A 22,926-nucleotide genomic window follows, 5' to 3' on the forward strand; every position below is an offset into this window, starting at 1 on the left:
AAAAGCCTGTCTCCTCAGAGGATCCCTTTCATACTCGCTCTCCAAGCCCTGCCTCCTCCTCAGCCATTGGCTCCTGCTCTGCCTTCTATTGTCTCCAGGCCCAGTGCTGAGGCTAGGAGGTTGCCTGGGAAACAGAGGCCTGCAGGGAAATGGGCCACCAAGAGGCCTGAAACTCAGAGAAAGGCTGCCTTGAGGCCTACTGCAATCTCTCCCCTCCTCAGCCTCAGGCCTGGGCTCCTGGCAACCCCCTTGCTCAGAAAGAGCCTTTTAGAGACTGGGTGGGTGATAAGTGGCCACATCCTTCTCTAGGATCCTGACAAGGAAGAACACCAACCTACTTGCCACCCAACTCTTTGCCAACATCTGCCATCTTCTCACATCTCCTCAACCTTGTGCTCCCCCCTCTGCACCTTCCCAGTCTCTTAGGAAAGCCTATGATGGGTCACCATATCAAAAAGTCTGGAAACCTCTGATCTAGAGGGCCTGTGTCTGGCATCATTCCATTTACCAGGGTTAGGTCTGAAAGGCTGCAGGGAAGGGCCTTTTCTCTTACAATCCCCCCCCCCAAATACTTTTCTTTGGCTACATCCCCAAAGGCTGATTTGGATGTAGCTAACATTGTTTTTAAACCATGTGAGATGCTGGAGGAAAGGAACATTTCCCTCAAGCTTGTGAAATTCAGGCTTACTCAGCAGAAAGGAGGATATGCTGTGAGGTGCCCCATTCACCCTCACTTACTCCCCCCCTCCCCACTCCTGCTTGATGCCCCAGAACTGCAGCCTCTGCTCTTGGTCTGAGGGAGCCTTATCTACCTTGGGGAAATCAGCAGGCCCTTCTAACAGCCCCTGAAACAGCAGACAGGCACAGGGAGGCAGATTAAGAAAGGAATGGTGCTGGGAAAAACCTGGGAAATGGTCTGGTTTTTGGAAAATGTTGGGTGCTTATTGGGGAGTGGGATTGGGAGGAGAGTCTTTTACATCGGTTGCCCCTTTGGAGCTCCCAGGTTGACTCTGCCTCACCTGCTCTTCCTGCATCTTGGCCTCTGCCTGGCTCAGCAGGAATCCTCCTTTCAGGGCCTCCGCCTGGGAACTGGTCTCCAGTCTGTATTCCCAGCAAGACCACAGAGTTTCCTTACTCGGCAGTCAATCCTTTTTTCAAGGCAAGAAATAACCAAATGTGTAAGGGTACTTGTTCTGTGAAGCCAAAAAGATGCAGTGCAAGAAGATATTTAAACAGTTTTATTCTGCCAACTTCCTTGGGCAGGTCCCTTGGAGATGAGGCATAGAAATCCACTAAATAACTCTCTGCAGAGCCTACTGACTTCAATGGGCTTAGGAAAGTGTAAGGCACCTTAGGACTGCATTGTCAACACTGCACTACTGCAAGGAACTCTGCTGGGGTGCCATTCCTCCCAGGGCTTCTCCCTTAAATTTTATCATCTCAGCTACTCTCAGACTGAGTCAATCAGGACCTGGTGAGTATTTTGCAGTTACTGAAGAGAGAGCTCTAGCTGCCATTTTACAGTATTTGGCACACCTTTATTGTTGCCGTGTCTCATGGAATTTTTCTTTGAGTTCATCACGTTCACAGTGTCTATTTTCTGCCCCTAATGGATGATGCTGATTTTGCCAATACTATCGGTTTGCTCCTCTACTTAAAATTTATTGCTGCCGCTTTCATCAGCTTTTGTGTTCTCAGGCACTTGGGGATCTGTAAGTGGCTTCAGGAACTATAATTAAGGATGTCTAAAATAAATAATTTAGTTTCCGTTTGTACCCCAATGAGCATCCCATCACACTTACAAAGAGCTTCCTTTGCCACACTGGAGCTCTTTGCTGCCTGCGCCAGCCTTCCCCATCAGAAATGATTCTGTGCCCTCTGCAGACGTGGCCACTCTTGCACTCAGCTCCAGACACGGCTACCTGGGCTCCAGACCTGGCCTCTCCTTTCCTTCCCTGAATCCTCTACCTTGGGCTGCCAAACCTCCAAGTGGATCCTGGAATTCTCCTGCAATTACAACAGGATATGGGTAAGTTCTCCCTGGAAAAATGAGCACTTCAGAGGGCAACTCAATGTTATATTCCAGATTCTGGGTGAGATCCCTGCCCAAATCCCCCCTCCGCAGGCACTGCCCCCAGATCTCCAGGAACTCCTCGTCTTTCTGCAAACCCCTCTGCATTCCGTAGCACAGGAAAGGGGTCCGGGACCTCCTGACTTTGCACAAAGGAAGTACGCCCACCCGGCCTTCACACACACACTAGGGAACAGCTTCGGGGGGAGGGGGCGGTTCCAGCTCTGGATCAGCGGCTGTTTTTTGCTTGACCCCTTCCTGCCCCTCCCACCCCTCTTTCTCCAACCGGTCATTCCCATCCCTTAAAACAAAATGATCTGGCGGCAACTTAAAGGCCCAGCACCATTTCAATCCAACAATAAACCAGGAACGTCGCCTGGTCTTCCAGGCGCCCCCAGATTTCTTTGCTTTGTTGCGATCCAGCAGCCTGGCCGGGCGGCCCCCTCCGCCTTCTCCGCTTGAAACTCACCGGCGAAGGAGCTGCGGCGGCGCGGAGGAAGAAGCGGAGCCCCTTTTGCGAAGCCTCGCCAGCCCCCCTCCTGGCCGCGCCTCCGGGAAGGGGAACCGCTCCCCCTAAACTTTGCAAGCTGGAGACGCAGGACCGGATTTTACGCAGAGGTTCGTCTCTCCCTCCACCACGGGGAGAGAAGTCTCTGCCAGCTCTCTGTCTCCCTCCGGTGGTTAGTTTAGGTGGGTATCCGTGTTTGACTGCAGTCGAACAGCAGGATTTGAACCATTGGCACCTTAGAGGCAACCAGTGTGTGTAAGCTTTCGAGAGTCAAAGCTCTCTTCTTTGGAAGGTCTGAGGAAGGGAGCTGTGACTCTCCAAAGCTTACACTCTGAAAATCTGGCTGGTCAATAGGCAGGCAGTGAGCCCTGACCCAAATCCTCACAGGGTCTCTCTCCTCTTCCAGAGGCTCCTCCAGACAGGTAGCCCATTCCCTGTATTTACTTTGCCTTACCCAGCAACTGCCCAGGGCTATTGGGGAAAGGGATCTTGGAGGTTATTTATTATAACAGCAACAATATTCGATTTATACTGCTCTTCAGGACAACTTAACACCCACTCAGAGCAGTCATTATTATCCCCACAACAAACACCCTGTGAGATGGGTGGGGCTGAGAGAGCTCTGAAAAAACTATGACTGACCCAAGGGCACCCGGCTGACTTCAAGCGGAGGAGTGGGGAATCAAACCCAGTTCTCCAGATTAGAGTCCTGTCACTCTTAACCACTACACCAAACTGGCTCTTTACAGGGCCTTCTGCAGCAACCACCCTGCAGTCGGACAAGAGCAACAGCTGTCCACACATGTCCTTTTTCTGTGGTGGCCCCCACCCTGTGCAATGGGATGCGTTAAGAAAGCTCCCACCCTCTAAACTTTCCACAAACTATGCAAAACCAAATTGTTCAGAAGAGCTTTTCTACACAGGCAACAGAATTCTACTGTTTTAAGAATGGTTTAGAAAGCTACTTGGTCGCAAGTTTAGGGACTACAATTCATACTACTCAGTACATCTCATACTGTGCATTGTAAGTAGGAGCTTACAATGTAATTTTGCATTCTTTAAGCCTTGCTACAGATACCGCCCAGTTCCTCTGATAGCCCGCTCAAGCAGCTGGCAGTGGAAGAGTCACCTTGTCTTGGCTCTGCCCTCTTGCTTTGCTCTGCTAGGCTCTTGGGAGGGGCCCTTTCCACTGGGGCTGCTGGCCAGGCCTTCCGGGCATGACAAAATGGAGGGAGGAGGGAAGGACAGAAGCTGCTTTGGATTTCCATCGAGGAGAAAAGCAGAGCAGAAACGTATAACATAAATAAAACAAAGAGCCCAAATATTATTTCGCTTCCAGGAAAAACGCACAGAAGCATTCAGATGCCGAAACGTGAGCATTGCGCAGCATACTGCTGAAAAAACTCTGAGGTTCTCATGCCTGTCATCAAAAAGAAATTATTACAAGCCCACCTTCTGAAGCATCTGAAGCGCTCCAGGTAAGCACCAGGTAGCAGAAGAGTTGCTTAAAAGTCAGCCGTAGGGCAATTTGTTGGACTTAGAGAACGTTTTGAGACGTGTGGTGCATTTCAAAGCCCTGAGCTGAAAGAGCTTAGGTTGCCAACTAAGTGTTACTCCCGTGCAGAGTGATGCCAAGGCCTCTATCAACTATGCTGGCATACCAGGAGATGTGGCACAGCTCCGGCATCACCGCTATACCAGTGCAGGAGGAAGAGGTGCCAGAGGTGTCCTGTTGACAGAGCTGGACTTAGATGTCTCCCTAAGCCTCTCAAGTAAAATTCCAGGTGCCCCCTGCCCAGACATAGTTTTGGATGCTAGATGGCAGCCAGTTGCATCTCTCCCCAACAGCTGTATACACACACACACCCCATGCCCAAGCATAGCCGCTCCCCATAGCTCAGATAAGGCACAGGGCATGGGGCTATGGGTGGCCTCTCTAATGTTGTAGGGCTTCTTGTTAAGTGTGCCCAGTTGGTTGAGTGGTTAGGGAGCTGGTGCCTCTGAGTGGGCTTCCTGCTCCCTGGAAGAAGAGGCAACTGGAAATCTCCTGGTAGTTGCTGTGGACTCAGAAATGAGGGGGGGAAGGGGGGGTGTAATCTGTTCAGAGCATGAACAAGAAAGGCTTCTTCAGGTCCCTGAACCACTGCCCACAATGCATTGCAAGGGACCCAGCCAGAGTTTCATTTCTGCCTCCTTGGAGCTGGAGCTTCCAGATCCAAACTTACAACAGTTGTAATTAGGAGTCTCTTACGCCTGACTTTTATTCTCCCCCCGTTTGATCCTTCAGGCCTGTCCTGCCTTCCAGATTTTGCTTTGGTTTCTTATGTCGCCAGCTGCTTTCGCTTCTATTTTTGAGAAAGACAATCGGATTCATTTCTGCTTCTCGTGTCATTTGGCCTTATGGTCTGCATGGGGGGGGGGCGTGCTTTGCTGGGATGTGGCTGCAGATGGAATGAGACCCCCTCCACCCTTGCCCAGCCCCTTCTAAAAGGGCAGAAGGAACTCATGGGCATCTCAGCTGCCCCTTGTCCCTCGCCCCCAGCTATAGCGCCGAAGTAACATTTCAGAGGAAGGTGCATCGTGAAATTATAGAGTAGCCGCCCCCTGGCCGCCACTTTCTGCAGAGAGAAAGAGCCAAAAAGTCAGAGTTGGAAGGGACAACCAGAGGCCATCTGTGTGAACCTTTTCACCCTGCTGGGATCAGGAGCGGAGCAGGTGGCAATGCCAGCCCTGTGCCTTCACCTGGCTGGGATCAGGCACAGAGCAGGAGGCAATGTCCTTCTTCCCTTTACCCAATTATGATAAGAAGCTGAGAAGGTGGCAATGCCCGCCCCCTTCAACCTACCGGAATAAGGCACTGAGCTGGTGGCAACCCTCACCCCATCTTCACCTGCTGGAATCAGGCACCAAGCAGACAGCAATGCTCACCCCCCTTCAACCTCCTGGAATCAGGAGCAGAGCAGGTGGCAATGCCTGTACCCCCTTCACCCAGCTGGGATCAGGAGTGGAGCAGGTAGCAAAGCCCGCCGCCCACTTTGCCTGTCGGGATCAGGTGCAGAGCAGGAGGCAATGTCTGCTCTTCCCTTCACCCAGCAGGGAGCAGGTGGCAATGCCCACCACCCAGTCCTGTGGCCAAGACCAGGCGTGGGGCAGGTGGCAATGCCTGACGGAGGAAGATTAGGGAATGCCTGCCCTCCCCTTTCTAGAGCACGTTGTATTTTTTCCCACAACAGGCTTTGTTGCTAGTCTAAGTCCTGTTTAAAACGAGAAGCATGTGCAAGGTGCATACCATGGAAATCAGTGGGGCTTAGTTAATTCCCAGTGGGTTTAAGTTCTGGGTGAAAATCCAGCCAGGGAGAAGAGGACCTCACTTGCCTTCTACGATTCTGAACGGTGGATCTTGCAGGTTTGCCATGAAAGGCTTACTTAACTCTCAGTCCAGAAGTGTTGGAAGAGGAGGACTGACCCTTTCCTCAGGTTTCAGAGGGAAACAAACCCAAGAGTTAGAAAGACAGAAAGGTCAAGGGACTCCGTTTACTGCTCTGACTATCCCTTTGATATGCAGATTACTATTCTCAGGACTTCCACCTCCTCCTGACTTCCTCCTTCTCACTCTTTCTCTTCCTGGCTTTGTTCCAGGCACCTGCTCTCCCTTTCCACCCTCATTTTGGAATCATGGATGCAGGATTTCTCCTAGCATCCGTTTCCATACTTAGACTAGATAGGTAGATATTATCTGTCTCTCCTCCTTTCCTATCAGAGTATGGAATTCCTACAATAAAGAACTCTTATTTCTTTTCTAAGCTAATGTGTGATTTGTTATTTTCTCTCCTGCACACATACCAGCCAGCAGAACCAGCTCACAACCTATAATCGGACTTTCACTGCTAAACGATAGGCTCTACTAACTACTGACATGGCTCCCCTCTGCAGGCCCGCCCCTTGCACTTACACACTCTGTTGGCCACTGTGGAAAGCTTGCAGAAGGAACTGAGTAGGGGGATTGGTCAAAGGGGGATATGTATGCAGATGCAAGGGGGGAGCATGCCAGTGGGTCAAATATACTATACTATCCCCCCACCACCACCTGGCAGATACATGGGGAAGATTGACGCTGGAAGTGTCAGCCCTGTCAGTGTGGCATGTAGGGGTTGTGAGGGGGGTGTCAGCCAAAATGATGAATTTCTGTTCCATCCCATCATCTGATCGGACCCTTCCCCTTTCTGTGGTTTGCATGGGCAGAACAACAGCTGAGCTTCCCTGCAACTCTACCCTCTCTACATGTGGGAACTGAACCAGAGGCCCGGCCATCCTACCTCAGTGCCTTTCTGCCAAGCCCTATATGGCTGGTTGTGATGTTGGCATTTGCAGTGGAATGCCTAATACCTGATGCTTTCCCTCCTTTACATCTGCCTTCTTCGCCTGTGGGGAGGATGCATGTTCGGGATGTGGTGGCCCAAACATAAGACTCTACCTAATGTTCTGCTCCCACATGGACCAAATGTTGCCAGGAGAAAGAGTGGGTTTTATCTTTTGACTGCCAACCCTGCCCCACAGTGGCTGGGACCCAGCTGACAAGTCACACATTGAAGCCCTTCCCCAGAGGACTATTGGGGGGGGGTGTTAAAGGTTTTCTGAGATGCTGCCATATATTCCTACAGATGACTGCTATACCTTGGCCTGGCAGAAGCCAAGTGGGCTATGGACTGTGATGCTCATCTAGAGTGGCCAGCTCTGGTTTAGGAAATTCTTGGGAGATTCGGGGGGGTTCTTGGAAAGGTTTGAGTTTGAAGAAAGGAAGGAGGTAACTGGGGATGTGATACCATTGAGTATGACCTCTGAAGCTGTAGTTTTCTCCAAGCCAACTGGTCCATATGTTCTAGAAATGTAATTCCAAAAGAACTCTGGGCCCCACCTGCAGGTCAGTGGCACCACAGATCTTTGTTGTGGTGGTGCAGTTCCTCGGTCTTCCCTCCCTATCCTCTAGATGCCAATGAGAAGAAGGGCCAAGGGGCAGCAGTTGCATCAGAAAGGGGGGAATTGCCTGCACCCCTTTCTGCCACTCAGAGGGATGTCATCAGGCATTGCTTGGTGAGCAGTGGATCTAGTCGGGGATGCCAGAGACCTCAGCACACTCACTATGCACCCTGGACCATAAAGACTGGATCGTGTTGTTCTCCCTCCCCCACAAAATGATGATATGCTGCGGCTGACAGGTTCTCGGGATTTGGCTTTTAATCTCTGAAACCTTTCAGGCAATTATACTAAATGATGGCATATATCACTAAGAAGTATTGCATTACATTCTAATTTTGTAAGCCGATCTATTTAAAGACATGTCCATAAAAACTCCAAGAATTTCTACAGCATCCCCACCCCCTGGAGTGAATTCTTAGATGGGAAATAAAGCTTCCACTGTGACTGAAGTTTTTTCCACACTCCAGTTATTTATACGGTTTCTGCAAAGTGTGAATTCTTTGATGGTAAGTAAGGTGTCCACTGTCTCTGAAGCTTTTTCCGCACTCCAGGCATTTATATGGTTTTTCCCCTGTGTGAATTCTTTGATGGACAGTAAGTTTTCTACTCTGATTGAAGCTTTTTCCACACTCCAGGCATTTATATGGTTTCTCCCCTGTGTGTATTCTTTCATGGACACTAAGGCTTCCACTTTGACTGAATTTTTTTCCACATTTCAGGCATTCATACGGTTTTTCCCCTGTGTGAATTCTTCGATGGACAGTAAGATTTCCATTCCCACTGAAGCCTTTTCCACATTCCAGGCATTTAAACGGTTTCTCCCCTGTGTGAATTCTTTGATGGACAATAAGGTTTCCACTTTCACTGAAGCTTTTCCCACATTCCAGGCATTTATATGGTTTCTCCCCTGTGTGAATTCTTTGGTGGGCAGTAAGTTTTCTACTCTCATTGAAGCTTTTCCCACACTCCAGGCATTTATATGGTTTCTCCATTCTGTGAATCCATTGATGGACACTAAGGGTTCCACTCTGATTGAAGCTTTTTCCACACTCCAGGCATTTATATGCTTTCTCTCCCGTGTGAATTCTTTGATGGGCAGTAAGGGTTCCACACTGACTGAATCTTTTTCCACACTCCAGGCATTTATATGCTTTCTCCCCTGTGTGAATTCTTTGATGGACGGTAAGGCTTCCGCTCTGACTGAAGGTTTTTCCACACTCCAAGCATGTATACGGTTTCTCCCCAGTGTGACTTCTTTGATGGACTGTAAGATTTCCACTCTCAGAGAAGCCTTTTCCACATTCCTGGCATTTATATGGTTTCTCTCCTTTGTGAATTCTTTGATGGACAGTAAGCTTTCCATTCTGACTGAAGCTTTTTCCACACTCCACGCATTTATATGGGTTTTCCCCTGTATGAATTATTTGATGGATAATAAGATTTCCACTCTGAGTATAGCTTTTTCCACAGTCCAGGCATTTATAGAGGTTTTCCCCAGTGTGAATTCTTTGATGCATAGTTAGATTTCCACTCTGAGCATAGCTTTTTCCACACTCCATGCATTTATATGGTTTCTCCATTCTGTGAATCCATTGATGTACACTAAGGCTTCCGCTCTGATTGAAACTTTTTCCACACTTCAGGCATTTATATGTTTTCTCCCCTGTGTGAATTCTTTCATGGACACTAAGGCTTCCACTCTGACTGAAGTTTTTCCCACACTCTAGGCATGTATATGGTTTCTCTCCAGTGTGAATTCTTTGATGGACAATAAGATTTCCACTCCGACTGAAGTTTTTTCCACACTCCAGGCATTTATATGGTTTCTTCGTTGTGTGACTTCTGTAATGGGCATTAAGGTCTCCACTCTCACTAAAGCTTTTTCCACACTCCAGACATTTATATATTTTCTTCTTATTTTCTCTGGTAGCAGCACACTCAGTACTGTTTTCTCCTTCATATATGTTTTGCACTCGAGAGTGTCTATGCTGGAAAAGGTCGGAATTATTCCTCTTTTTTGATGAGTGGTTTCCCTTCTGTTTCTTCAGGGCACCATTATATTCAATTCTCTCTTTCACATCTGAATATGTATCTTCTTTGTTAGTCACCAGATACTTTTCTGTTTCATTCCATGACTCCCATATGGCTCCTGCTGAAAGGAAGAGAAATCTGGGGTAATGATGAAGCACTTTCCCTAATGTCAGATGTATACCGCTCTTCTAGTGCCTCACCCAGAGCAGTGAACAAGTTAGTGTTATTATCCTCACAATACAGCTGGGGAGCTGGAATGAGAGGAATAGCTTACCCAAGGCCACCTACAGAGCTCATGGCAGTAGTGCGATTCGAACCAGTAGAGTGCTGATTCGTAGCCGAACCTCCTAACCACTGTGCTACAGCAGTGTCCTAGCCACTGCTGCTGCTCTGGGTTCAGTCCCACAGAGGCTGGCTTAACCTGCTGGTGCTGACTTCTGCCTCGTCACTCTGGGTCAGCCCAGATGAGACACTCCAGTTTGGACCATGCTTGGGGGCGGGGGGGACTTAGAGATGGGTGGTGGAGCTGCTGCCCATTTAGGCTTCCCCAGGCAGTGTGTTCATTTTGAATCATATGAAAAATTAAAGGGGCCCTTTTATACGTTATAATTTGGAATTAAAGAGAAAAGGGCAGGAAAAAATGCATGGTATTTTGCAAGAAATTAAGAAAAAAGAGGAAGTTTTAAGAACTGCGCCAGGGAACGTTAAGGTGCAACAGGAGATAAAATATCTGCAACAACAGCTCTCAATGATAACAGTAAGACTTAGAGAAAAAAATTAAAATACGTCAAACAGAAAAACTTTGAATTAGCTAATAAACCGGGATGATGGTTAGCTTATAAACTGAAAAAAAGAGAGAGAAGAAAATGATTTTAAAATTGAAAGATGGGAATGCTATGTTAACAGTTAATTGGGCCATCCAAAAGACTCTTTTTAAATACTATTCTAATTTGTATGGAAGACAGGAGGTTTCCTTAAAGAAAATGAATTATAATGAGCAACAATGTCTAACCTATAAAGAGATAACATTAATGGAACATAAAAGGTTAAAAATAAAACGCAAGAAGAGTTATCTCTTCATTATGGTTGGTTTCAATACCAGCAAATAAAAGACCTTTATAACTCGGACTGTTTAAAAGGAGGAATAAGACTGGAAAATTCGGAACTAGAAGAAGTGATTCTACAAGAAGGAAAAAAAGAAATTTCGAAAATTTATAAAATACTTCTAAAATGGCATACGGAAGATGAGACAGTCAAAGTCCAGATGGTGAAATGGGCAATAAACTTTCATAAAGAAATAACAGTGGAATCTTGGGAGCATCTATGGAAAAATACGTTGAAGATTTCAACTTGTACCAACATCAAAGAGAATGTTTAAAAAATGATGTATAGGTGGTATTTAACACCAAAGAAAATTGCGCTAGGAAACACTAATATGTCAGATAAATGCTGGAAATGTAAGAAGCATGAAGGATCATTATATCACATGTGGTGGACTTGTGAGGTAGCTAAGCAATACTGGGAAGATATAATTGAAGTAATTAATGAGGTTTTGCAAACCCAAATAAATAAGAACCCAGAATTGCTGCTACTGAACTTGGGAATGGAAGATGTTCCAATGCAGTATAGAACACTGTTATTTTACATGATTACAGCAGCAAGACTTTTATATGCGCAGAAATGGAAAGTACAAGAAATACCAACTACAGAAGATTGGATTTACAAATTGCTGTACATGGCTGAGATGGACAAAATGACAAGAAAACTCAAAGATCTTGATCCAGGAGAATATATTGCAGACTGGGGGAAATTGAAACAATATTTAGAAAAAAAATGGGATGTGAAAGGAGGACTGTGGCAGTTTGAAAACTATTAATTTGTGATTTTTTTAAATAGAAGAGAGAAGTAACTTTACCATTAATGGGAAAATTTAGCTATTAGTTAACCTAAGCTAGTATTATTATTAAGAGACTTTATCAAAAATATACAGTTTAAATAGTGATGTAGAGAATGGATATATTAGTGGATCTGATATAGTATATATATAAGAGAATTTGAATATGCTTAGAGTAAGAGATATAATACATATATGATTTAGAAGAATATAATTGAAAATAAGTTAAGTAATAAGATAGGTTAGGGGTTGGAAAGCTGTTGGAAGTCTATAAGGAGGGGGGAGGGAAAGGGTGGGGGTCGAAATAAATTAGGTATGATGGGAAATGCATGTATTAATTATATACTCACCAATAAAAAAAAATTTTTTGAAAAGAAAGAAAATGAATGAGTATTTAATGAAATAGAATTTACCTAAAATTACGGAGGAACAACAACATGTGATGAATGGCCCAATAACGATTCAAGAGGCGGTGGAAGCAATTAAGAAGATGAAAATGGGGAAGACGACAGGCCCAGATGGACTGCCATGTTGGTATTATAAATGCTCTGAAGATGAGATTTTGACACCCTTGCAAAATACAATGAATTCAATTTTATTGGGAGGCAAGATGCCAAATTCCTGGAAAGACATGAATATTATGTTGATCCCTAAAGAAGGGCAAGATTTGACATTACCAAAAAACTATAGACCTATATCACTGCTGAATAATTATTATAAATTATTTACCTCGATCTTAGCAAAAAGACTTAAGAATGTTCTCAAAGACTTTATCCGCGAGGATGAAAGCGGATTTCTACTCAAAAGACAGTTGAAAGACAATGTCAGAACTGTTGTTGTGGGTTTTCCGGGCTGTATTGCCGTGGTCTTGGCATTGTAGTTCCTGACGTTTCGCCAGCAGCTGTGGCTGGCATCTTCAGAGGTGTAGCACCAAAAGATAGAGATCTCTCAGTGTCACAGTGTGGAAAAGATGTAGGTCATTTGTATCTACTCAGGAGGGGTGGGGTTGAGCTGAGTCATCCTGTAAGAGTTTCCCAGGGTGTGGAATGCTAATGGCGGGAGGCTTCACTGTGTCCTGAGGAGGTTCTTTTGCATATGGATTGGTACTTGATGTGCTAATCTTCTCTGCAGGGCTATTGTCGGGGATAGAATGTTTTGTTAGCCTGGTGTTTTTCAGAACTGGAAACCATGCTCTGTTCATTCTTAAGGTTTCTTCTTTCCTGTTGAAGTTTTGCTTATGCTTGTGAATTTCAATGGCTTCCCTGTGCAGTCTGACAAAGTAGTTGGAAGTGTTGTCCAGTATTTTGGTGTCCTGGAATAAGATGCTGTGCCCTGTTTGCGCTAGGCTATGTTCAGCCACTGCTGATTTTTCAGGTTGTCCAAGTCTGCAGTGTCTTTCATGTTCTTTTATTCTTGTCTGGATGCTACGCTTTGTGGTCCCGATGTAAACTTGTCCACAGCTGCAGGGTATACGGTATACTCCTGCAGAGGTGAGGGGGTCTCTACTGTCTTTTGCTGATCGTAGCATCTGTTGTATTTTTCGGGTGGGTCTGAACACTGCTTGAAGGTTATGCTTAGCACATCAAGTACCAATCCATATGCAAAAGAACCTCCTCAGGATACAGTGAAGCCTCCCGCCATTAGCATTCCACACCCTGGGAAACTCTTACAGGATGACTCAGCTCAACCCCACCCCTCCTGAGTAGATACAAATGACCTACATCTTTTCCATACTGTGACACTGAGAGATCTCTGTCTTTTGGTGCTACACCTCTGAAGATGCCAGCCACAGCTGCTGGCGAAACGTCAGGAACTACAATGCCAAGACCACGGCAATACAGCCCGGAAAACCCACAACAATCGTTCTCCGGCTGTGAAAGCCTTCAACAATACAATGTCAGAACTGTGTTCGATACAGTGGAACATTTGGATAAACATAATGAAAAGCAAGTGGCTCTTATTTTTTTGGACGCTGAAAAGGCCTTTGACAATTTGAGTTGGGTTTTCCTGTTTGAAGTCTTAGAAAAGATGAATTTTGGGGAGAATTTTATAAAATGGGTGAAATCAGTTTATACTTCACAGAATGCCAAAATTATTGTTAATGGAGAATTAACGAAACTATGTGAGATTCAGAAAGGAACGTGTCAAGGTTGTCTGCTGTCACTGCTCCTTTTTATTTTGGTGTTGGAGGTTTTGAATAGAGACATTAGGATGAAAAGATCAAGGGTGTTAAAATTAAAAAAGAGGCATATAAATTAAGAGCCTTCGCAGACAACCTAGTTTTGATTCTGGAGGACCTGTTAGATGGAACTGAAATACTGATGGAGAAATTGAGAGAGTTTGGTGCTCTGGCAGGTTTTAAAATAAATGATCAGATAACAAAAATGTTGACAAAAATATGGATATTAAATATCCAGAAGAATTGATGAAAATAGGTTTTAAGGTTGAAAAAAGGTAAAATATTTAGGTATTATGACGGGGATGAACTGCATGCTATTTCCAAACAATTATGTTAAGACATGGAAAGAAATAAAAAAAGATATGTTAAGATGGGATGGAGCGCAGTTGTCCTTCTTGGGAAGAATGTCAGTTATTAAAAGGAATGTTATTCCTCTTCCAGACAATACCTGTGTTAACTTCAAATGTACCATTTAAGCAGTGGCAAAAGGATATTTCAACACTTATATGACAAGGGAAAAAACCAAGGGTCAAACATAAAATTTTACAGGATGCGAAGGAGAGAGGCAGACTTGGTTTACCCGACTTGAAAGTGTACTATGCTTCTGCATGTCTGATATGGATGAAGGAATGGATGCTTTTGAGAAATGAGAGACTCTTGACATTGGAAGGTCATGACCTGAGATTTGGATGGCATGCCTATTTGTGGTATGACAAAGTAAAGTCGATGCAGACTTCAAAAATGATTATATTGGGAGAGCTATTTTGAGAATCTGGAATAAATATAAATTGAGACTAACACAGAAGACACCACTTTGGATTTCAACAGAGGAAGCGTTCTACAGAAGGGAGATGACTTTCAAACAGGAATGGTTGGCTTATGGAGATAGATTAGAATTTTCACAAGAAGACTGCAGATTGAAGACAAGGGAGGAGTTATTAGCTAAGGCTTATAAATGTCAATGGTTTGCATATGCTCAGCTTTTAGAAAGATTTAAACTAGATAAAAAACTATAGGGCTTCGAGCAGGAAAAGACAGAGTCTGAAAAAGAGCTTTGTTCAAATGATGAACATGTTATTTCCAAAATGTATAAGTTGTTACTGAAAATTGAAATGGAAGAAGAATCTCTGAAAGACTGTATGGTAAAATGGGCTAAAAATTTTGGGTATAATATAATGATGGACCAATGAGAAAATATGTGGGTAAAGGGGCTTAAATTTACGTTGAGTGTTAGACTTAAAGAAATTTTTTATAAAATTATGTATTGGGGTGGTATATGTCTCCTGATAGATTAGCCAAAATGAGCAAAGGTATGTCAAATAAGTGTTGGAAATGTGAGAAACAAGAAGAAACAATTTATCATCTCTGGTGGACTTGCCTTAAAGCTAAACAATTCTGGACCCAGATTCATATGGTAATTCAAAAAATACTAAAGACTGCTGTACAGATTAAACCAGAAGCCTTTTTGTTGGGACTAATGGATAAACTGCTGGAAAATCAGCATGGGATTTTATTTCTATATATGTTTACAGCAGCTAGGCTTTTGTATGCACAGAAATGGAAAAATAAGGAATTACCTTCAATAGAGGACTGGATTATGGAAATGATAGAGTTAGTGGAGATGGAGAAACTTACAGCTTTGATCAGAGACAAAACATTGTCTATCTTTTGGGCTAACTGGAAACCCTTTATTGACTTTCTGCACGAAATGAGGAATAGTGATTTGATGATTTGTGGTTTTGATCATTAAGAAGATAATGAGGGAATATAAAACAAGTAGAAGGGAGGCATTAGTGAAAAAGAAAAAATTAGAGAGACTGTAACTTTGTTAAAATATGACAAGTGTTGTAGAGAAGAATGGAAATGAAATATGTATTATTGTTCTTTTTCTTTTTTTTCTAAGTTCCGAGTTCCGTTTTCTTTTTTTCCTTTTCTCTTACTTGTAAGCTTTACTATTTTTTCTACATTTTCTTTATTCTTGTTTTCTGCCCTTTCTATGGACTTTTATTTCTATTAATACATTTTTTTAAAAAATTGAAAAAATAAAGGGGGTGCTATGACCCCACCGATGACGACAGTCCCCTAGCTAGAAAATCGTTCTCCTCCTACTACTACTCATTATTATTATTAAGCAATCCGAGAAAAAAAAATAAACTGACTCCACAACTGAAAAAATGAAGAGGAACGGCAGATAAGAAGACACAAATCATTCTCTAACTGATTCCAGTGCTTGTGGAATGCTAAGAACATCAGGAATAAGTCAAGCATGCAGAAGAGTCTGAAAAGCAGCTCAACCTATGAAGACACACAAGGGCACAGAAAGACAACAGCTTTTGGAAGGAAGCGCAGGCAACACACAACCCCAGGACACCTACCTGCCAATCCCTCCTCTTCAGGAGAGATCAGGGGAAACTGCTCCTCCTCCTCTTCCAGCCAGGAGATGAGGTCAGGTTTGGAAATCTGAGGTCCTTTTTATCCACAAAATAAAGAAAACAAACATTAAAACTCTTCAGTATGGACATAAGTTCAGCAATGCCAGGCAACCTGAGAACTAAGTGTAAGAAAAGACAGTAGGGTTTCCTCCACAGCCACATCTCAGCCCAGGGAAGGAAAGGCCTAGAGGGAAGGGAAGCCCCTGCTTAGACTGCCCCCCCATCCACCTTCTCCAGATCCAAGCAATTCCTGGCACCTCTTTTGATACCCTCTCATGTGTGCTGGGCACAGGACTGCCAGGCAGCAGCTCCGTCTCCGCAAGGAAAACCCACGATCCCTCCCACATCAGAGGAAGGATCATGGAGAGTGGCAGAGATAAGTCAGTGGGCCCAGGGCAGGCAGGGTGTGTCTTTTCGTATCAGGAGCTTCCTTACTGTTACTCCTCACAGCACAGCACAGGAGAAAGGGATCCTCACCCAGAGAGGCCACGTTCCCAAAATTCTCCAGCATGACTTCCTTGTAGAGAGATCTCTGGGATGGGCTCAGCAATCTCCACTCCCCCTGGGTAAAATGCACAGCCACCTCTTCAAAGGACACGCCACCCTGGAAGGAGAAGAAAGAAGCATTTCTTAACATCACTAGAAAGCTGATCCATGAAAAAGAAGATTCAAGATTCTAGTGTGGTTTAGTGGGTGGAGTGACGGATGAGGACTTGGGATGGCTGAGTCTGAATTCCCATACTTCTATGGAAGCTCGCCTGGGGACATTGGGCCTGTCTGTTTCTCAGCCTCACCTACCTCACAAACTTGTTATTGAGAGAATTAAGTGGAGGAGGATGGTATGAAAAGCAATTTTGGGTCCCTGATCAGAGAGAAAAGTAGGATAAAAATAAAATAATAAAATAAAGAACAAGCAAAAGCAGGGATGGTAAAACCAAAGTGCAACAATATTTGGCTCCTCCCTTCCAGCCCTCTTTGGGGGCACCTTAGGGGCAGAGGGGGATGGTCCTGAGTGGCAGGGGGCTAGCAGCTTTTGGAGGAAGAGGCCAGAGATGTCCACACGGAGGAGCAAATCCTTTTCAATAGGACATATTGGGGACAGGATTATTTTCTTCCTTGAACATGGAATGCTACATAGGGGGTGACCATTTTCCCACTTCAAAGTGGCCAACCTTGACATCTTGCAGCACCAGAACCAAGGGGAAGAAGTCCGATCCCCTGAGCCTTGCAATAGAGAAGGAGGCCACCCTGCTGTCCCCTGGACGCCTCCCCAGTGACCGCTCCCTCCCTTACCTGAGCTGCTTGCATGGCTGGTCCTTTTCCTTCACCACAGGGAGGAGACACTGGAGAAGTCGTCAAGACTGTATCTTCATTGCTGTCTGGCAGGGTAACAAAGAAAGAGGCTGGGACATCCTTTTTTCTAAAGATACAGAATGAATATACTGGAAAGGAGGGACTGAGGTGATGGGATGGGCGGGTTGACTGGAGGCAGTAGGTGGGAGATTCCAGCTGGGAATTGAAATCTTCCCACAGAGTGAAAACTAACCCTGCAGGGGCAATGTTTCTTCCCTCGCTCACCCTCACAGAGGAAAGCATCCCACAATGTATTCCTACACTCACAGTCTTAGTTGAAACCACCTTGAATCCGTGCATGGAAAAAGCTGGCAGAAGTGCCTTACATTAATATCAGCCACTCCATCAGTTCAGGTCTCTGCCATTTAATTCTCCTGGATAGGTGGACTAGGTCTGAGACTCAGGTTTATAGATGTATCAGACTGGGGCTGTTTCTTTTCACTGCTGACCTCAAAGAGATCTTCCACCTGTGGTTAACAATCTATAGCACCACACACCACTATCCAGCCCTGGAGGAAGGAAGGGCCCTAACTGGCTGGTTCAACTGAACCGGATCAAGGGCTAAACTGGGGAGGGCCCAGAGCACCCTCCCTACTTCCCCAGGAGACACCCTCTTCAGTCAGGGTGTGCCTTCTTGCATGGCCGAAAATGAGGCATGAAGGACAAAGAAAGAAGCCTAATTTTTTAAACTACTACTGTAACATGATCTCAAATTTTAAAAAAAAAGTCATGGAGACTGGGCCGATTAATCCATGGCTTGTGGACGCTAATTTGGGATGAAAAGCTGCATGCTAATGTTTTAAATAAATAAATCACAGGCTAAAAATCTTCAGGGAAAGAAGCGGGTCCCCTCAGCTGATCCCTTTTATACTTGCTGTCCTTGCCCCACCTCCTCTTCAGCCATTGGCTCCTGCTTTTCCCTCCATTGTCTCCAGGGCCAATGCTGAGGCTAGGAGGTTGCCTGGGAAACAGAGGCCTGCAGGGAAAAGGGCTACCAGGAGGCCTGAGGGAAAGGCTGCTTTGAGGCCTACTTCAGGCCACTTCCCTCCTCAGCCTCAGGCCTGAGATCCTGGCACCCCCTTGCCCAGAAAGGGCCCATAACAGGCCGGGTGGGTGATAAATGGCCACATCCTTCTCTAGGATCCTGACAAGGATGAAGGCACTTAACCAGGGTTGTTGTTCACTGATTTCTCCGCTCCCCAACCACTCTGCTAGGCAGCAGGTGGGAAAGGTGGGGGAACAGGCCTTCAGGGAACTCGCCTAGGGCGGCTCAACTATGTCACTGCACAACCCCAAGAGCTCTCCCACGCTTCACATGGGGCCAATTTGAGCAAGACGGAGGGTGATTTTGGAGGGAGGGGATCCCTTTCACTGAGGATGCATACCAGAAGGGGTCTGGGGCCAAGCACCCTGGAAGGGGTCTGGGGCCAAACACGTGCACGCTCTTGGGCCTCTGCAAAGACGTCACTTCCCAGAAGCCGAGGAACTGGTGGGCCACAGGTCAGCCATCTCTAAGGGTGGCTCCTGCTCTTTGCACCCTTTCTCTCCCTTTCCAGCCTCTCACATTCTTCGCTTGCCCTCCCCCATTGCAACAATAATCAGAGGAGGGGGTTGGAAAGCTGTCTAATAGTAGGTAGAAGAAAGGGGGGAGGCTGTGATAGTGAAAAATTAGGATTTCAGATTTTTTAGGTTAGCAAGACTCTTTTGCCCCCTGCCTGCTGAACAAGGATTATGGGGGAACTCAGACTGTCTTCCAGGAAAATTCCCCTAACAGGCTGGAGAGGAAGTGGGAGCTATTCAGTGCATGGAAAAGTGAGAGGAGGAGAGAAAGTGGCATGTGTGAATAGAGGCTCCCTCTTGGCACGGCTCCTTCAGCAGCCCAGAATCTTGCCCAACCTGCTGTGGGAGATGTTCAGCACCAACCTACTTGCCACCCACCTTTTTGCCAACATCTACCATCTCCTCAACCCTGTGAACCCTGTGCTCCCCCCTCTGCACCTTCTTAGTCCCTTAGGCAAGCCTCTGATGGGTCACCATACAAAGTTTGGACTTGAGGGTCACCATATCAAAAAGTCTGGAAACCACTGATCTTGAGGGCCCGTGTCTGGCATCTTTCCATTTACCAGGGTTAGGTCTGAGAGGCTGCAGAGAAGGGAGTTTTCTCTTACAGCCCCTCATTTGCAATCGCCTCCCAAGGATTTCAGGCTGCCTTCCCTTCTCAGTGTGCAGACCCAGATGAAAACAGAGCAGCCTTCTCTCTTACATCCCCATCCTTTTCAATCTCCTCTCAGGAAGTCGAATGAAGTTGAATGCATATACAGCCTCCATATGCATGTGAAAACAAGACCCTTAATCCACAATAATTAAGATAACAGTTATCAGAACGCTAGGAGGGAGACAGAGCAAAACCCATACAGCCTCAAGTATCCTGCAAAAGAGATATCCTTTCACATACACCACATCCCCATAAAATATTTCCAGCACCAAAGGAAGAGATTTCACACCACTCTCGAAGACACATTGGCTGTTTTCACACGCCGCCTCCCCCTTTTGGAAAATAGTGCAAAACTTATGGAACGACGCGCCTTCATGGCGCTATTTCCCAACATGACTTTGCTTCATGGCGCAATGACGTTAGAAAACGTGCCATGAAGCAAAGTCATGGTGGAAAATTGTGCCATGGAGGCGTGTCATTCCATAAGTTTCATGCTATTTTTTGGGAGGAGGAAACGCGTGGAAATGGCCACTGCTGGGAGCAGGGGCAGTTTTCCACAGGAGGGAAGATCGGAAATGTTACAATTATTGGGAGGAAATCCCACAAATTCCATTACATAAACAATTCTGTGTTTGTGATCCCTACCCCCCCACCCCATACCACTCTTTGGCTACATCCTCAAAGGCTGATATGGATGTAGCTAACATTGTTTTTAAACCATCTGAGATGCTCGAGGAAAGGACCGTTTCCCTCAAGAGGGACAGCAGTTTGTGAATTTCAGGCTTACTCAGCAGTAAGGAGAAGACGCTGCAAGGTGCCCCATTCACCCTTACTTACCTCCCTCCCGCTCCTGCTCGATGTCCCAGAACTGCAGCCTCTGCCCTTGGTCTGAGGGAGCCTTACCTACCTTGGGGGAATCTGCAGGCCCTTCTGACATCCTCTGAACCAGCAGGCAGGCACAGGGAGGCAGATGAGGGAAGGAACGGTGCTGGGAAAAACCTGGGAAATGAGTATTTCTTGTCTGGTTTTGGGGCAATGTTGGGTGCTTATTGGGGAGTGGGGTCGGGAGGAGAGTCCTTTACATCGGTTGCCCCATTGGAGCTCCCAGGTTGGATCCGTCTCTCCTGCTCTTCCTGCATCTTGGCCTCTGCCTGGCTCAGCAGGAATCCTTCTTTCAGGGCCTCCGCCTGGGAACTGGTCTCCAGTCTGTGTTCCCAACAAGACCCCAGAGTTTCCTTACTCGGCAGTCAATCCTTTTTTCAAGGCAAGAAATAACCAAATGTGCAGAGGTCCTTGTTCTGTGAAGCCAAGAAGATGCAGTACAAGAAGATATTTAAACAGATTTATCCTGCCAACTTCCTTGGGCAGGTCCCTTGGAGATGAGGCATAGAAATCCACTAAACAAGTCTATAGAGTTACACTCTGCAGAGCCTACTGACTTCAATGGGCTTAGGAAGGTGTAAGGCACCTTAGGACTGCATTGTCAACACTGCACTACTGCAAGGAACTCTGCTGGGGTGCCATTCCTCCCAGGGCTTCTCCCTTAAATTTTATCAGCTCAGCTACTCTCAGACTGAGTCAATCAGGACCTGGTGAGTATTTTGCAGTTACTGAAGAGCTCTCACTGCCATTTTACAGTATTTGGCACACCTTTATTGTTGCCGTGTCTCATGGAATTTTTCTTTGAGTTCATCAGGTTCACAGTGTCTATGTTCTGCTCCTAATGGATGATGCTGATTTTGCCAAAACTATCGGTTTGCTCCTGTACTTAATATTTATTGCTGCCGCTTTCATCCTCTTTTATTTGTGTTCTTGGGCACTTGGGGATCTGTAAGTGGCTTTAGAAACTATAGTTAGAGATGTTTAAAATACGTAATTTAGTTTCTGTTTGTACCCTGATGAGCATCCCATCACACTTATAACGAGCTCTTTGCAGCCTGTCCCAGCCTTCCCCATCAGGAATGATTCTGTGCCCTCTGCAAATGTGGCCACTCTTGCACTCAGCTCCAGACCCAGCTATCTGGGCTCCAGATGTGGCCTCTCCCTTCCTTCCCTGAAGCCCCCACCTTGGGCTGCCAAACCTCCAAGAGGATCCTGGAATTCTCCTGCCATTACAACAGGCTAGAGGAAAGTTCCCCCTGGAGAAAGGAGCACTTTAGAGGGCAACTCAATGTTATATTCCAGATTCTGGGTGAGATCCCTGCCCAGATTCCCCTTCCACAAGCACTACCCCCAGATCTCCCGGAACTGCTGGGGACAGAGCTGCCAAGACTCCTCGCCTTTCTGCAAGCCCCTCTGCCAATGAAAGCCAACCTCAAGACATTCCAGTCACAGGAAAGGATCTCTTCCCGCCCCCCAGGATACATTGCAGGGGCCTCCCGACTTTGCACAAAGGACGTGACCCTCCCCCCCCCATACACTAGGGAGCAGCTTCGGAGGGGGGCGGCGGGTCCAGCTCTGGATCAGCGGCTGTTTTTTGCTTAACCCCTTCCTGCCCCTCCCACCCCTCTTTCTCCAGCCGATCATTCCCTTCCCTTAAAACAAAACAATCTGGCGGCACCTTAAAGGCCCGGCCCCGTTTCAATCCAGCAATAAACCAGGAAAGTCGTCAGGTCGTTCAGATGCCCCCAGATTTCTTTGCTTTGTTGCGATCCGGCAGCCTGGCCCGGCGGCCCCCTCCGCCTTTGCGCTGGAAACTCACCGGCGAAGGAGCCGCGGCGGGGCGCGTGGGGAGAAGCGGAGCCCCTTTGGCGAAGCCTCGCCAGGCCCACTCCTGGCGGCGCCTCCGGGAAGGGGGACTCGCCCCCCTAAACTCTGCAAATGAGAACAGACGAAGGAGAGGGAGGCGCGGCCTTGGCAAGCTGGAGACGCAGCACCGGATTTTACGCAGAGGTTTGCGCTGTCCTTCCACCGGTGGCGGGCGGTGGGGGCAGCGGGGGAGAGGTCTCTGCCAGCTCCCTCTGTCTCCCTCCGGTGGTTAGTTTAGGTCGGTTGCAGTGAGCACTATCTGCCCTGCCAGGGGTCCTCTGCTCACCCCATAGAGATCAGGGGGTATATCTACCATTCGTTCCAGCATGACCCTCTCATCCGCAGCTAATACGTCTGGATAGTCATAGTTCCAAGAGGATGCCCGTAGCTAGAAGAAAGAATAGGAAACACGGCAGTGCTTACCTGGTACTTACCTGCTGAACTTTTTCCTCACCAGTTGGACTGTTTACTATGTTATCTTCAATCATTATGTGTGAACCTATTACGGATAAATCATT

At 46.4% G+C, this 22,926-nt stretch overlaps 1 pseudogene; it reads right to left on the reverse strand.

The window, feature by feature from the left end:
- LOC129327236 (zinc finger protein 208-like) overlaps positions 1 to 22,526 on the reverse strand; it is a 113,626-nt pseudogene extending 91,100 nt beyond the window's left edge.
- Between the last annotated feature and the right edge of the window lie 400 nt (positions 22,527 to 22,926).

This window comes from Eublepharis macularius, chromosome 4 (assembly GCF_028583425.1).
Source record: "Eublepharis macularius isolate TG4126 chromosome 4, MPM_Emac_v1.0, whole genome shotgun sequence".
Lineage (NCBI taxonomy): Eukaryota > Metazoa > Chordata > Lepidosauria > Squamata > Eublepharidae > Eublepharis > Eublepharis macularius.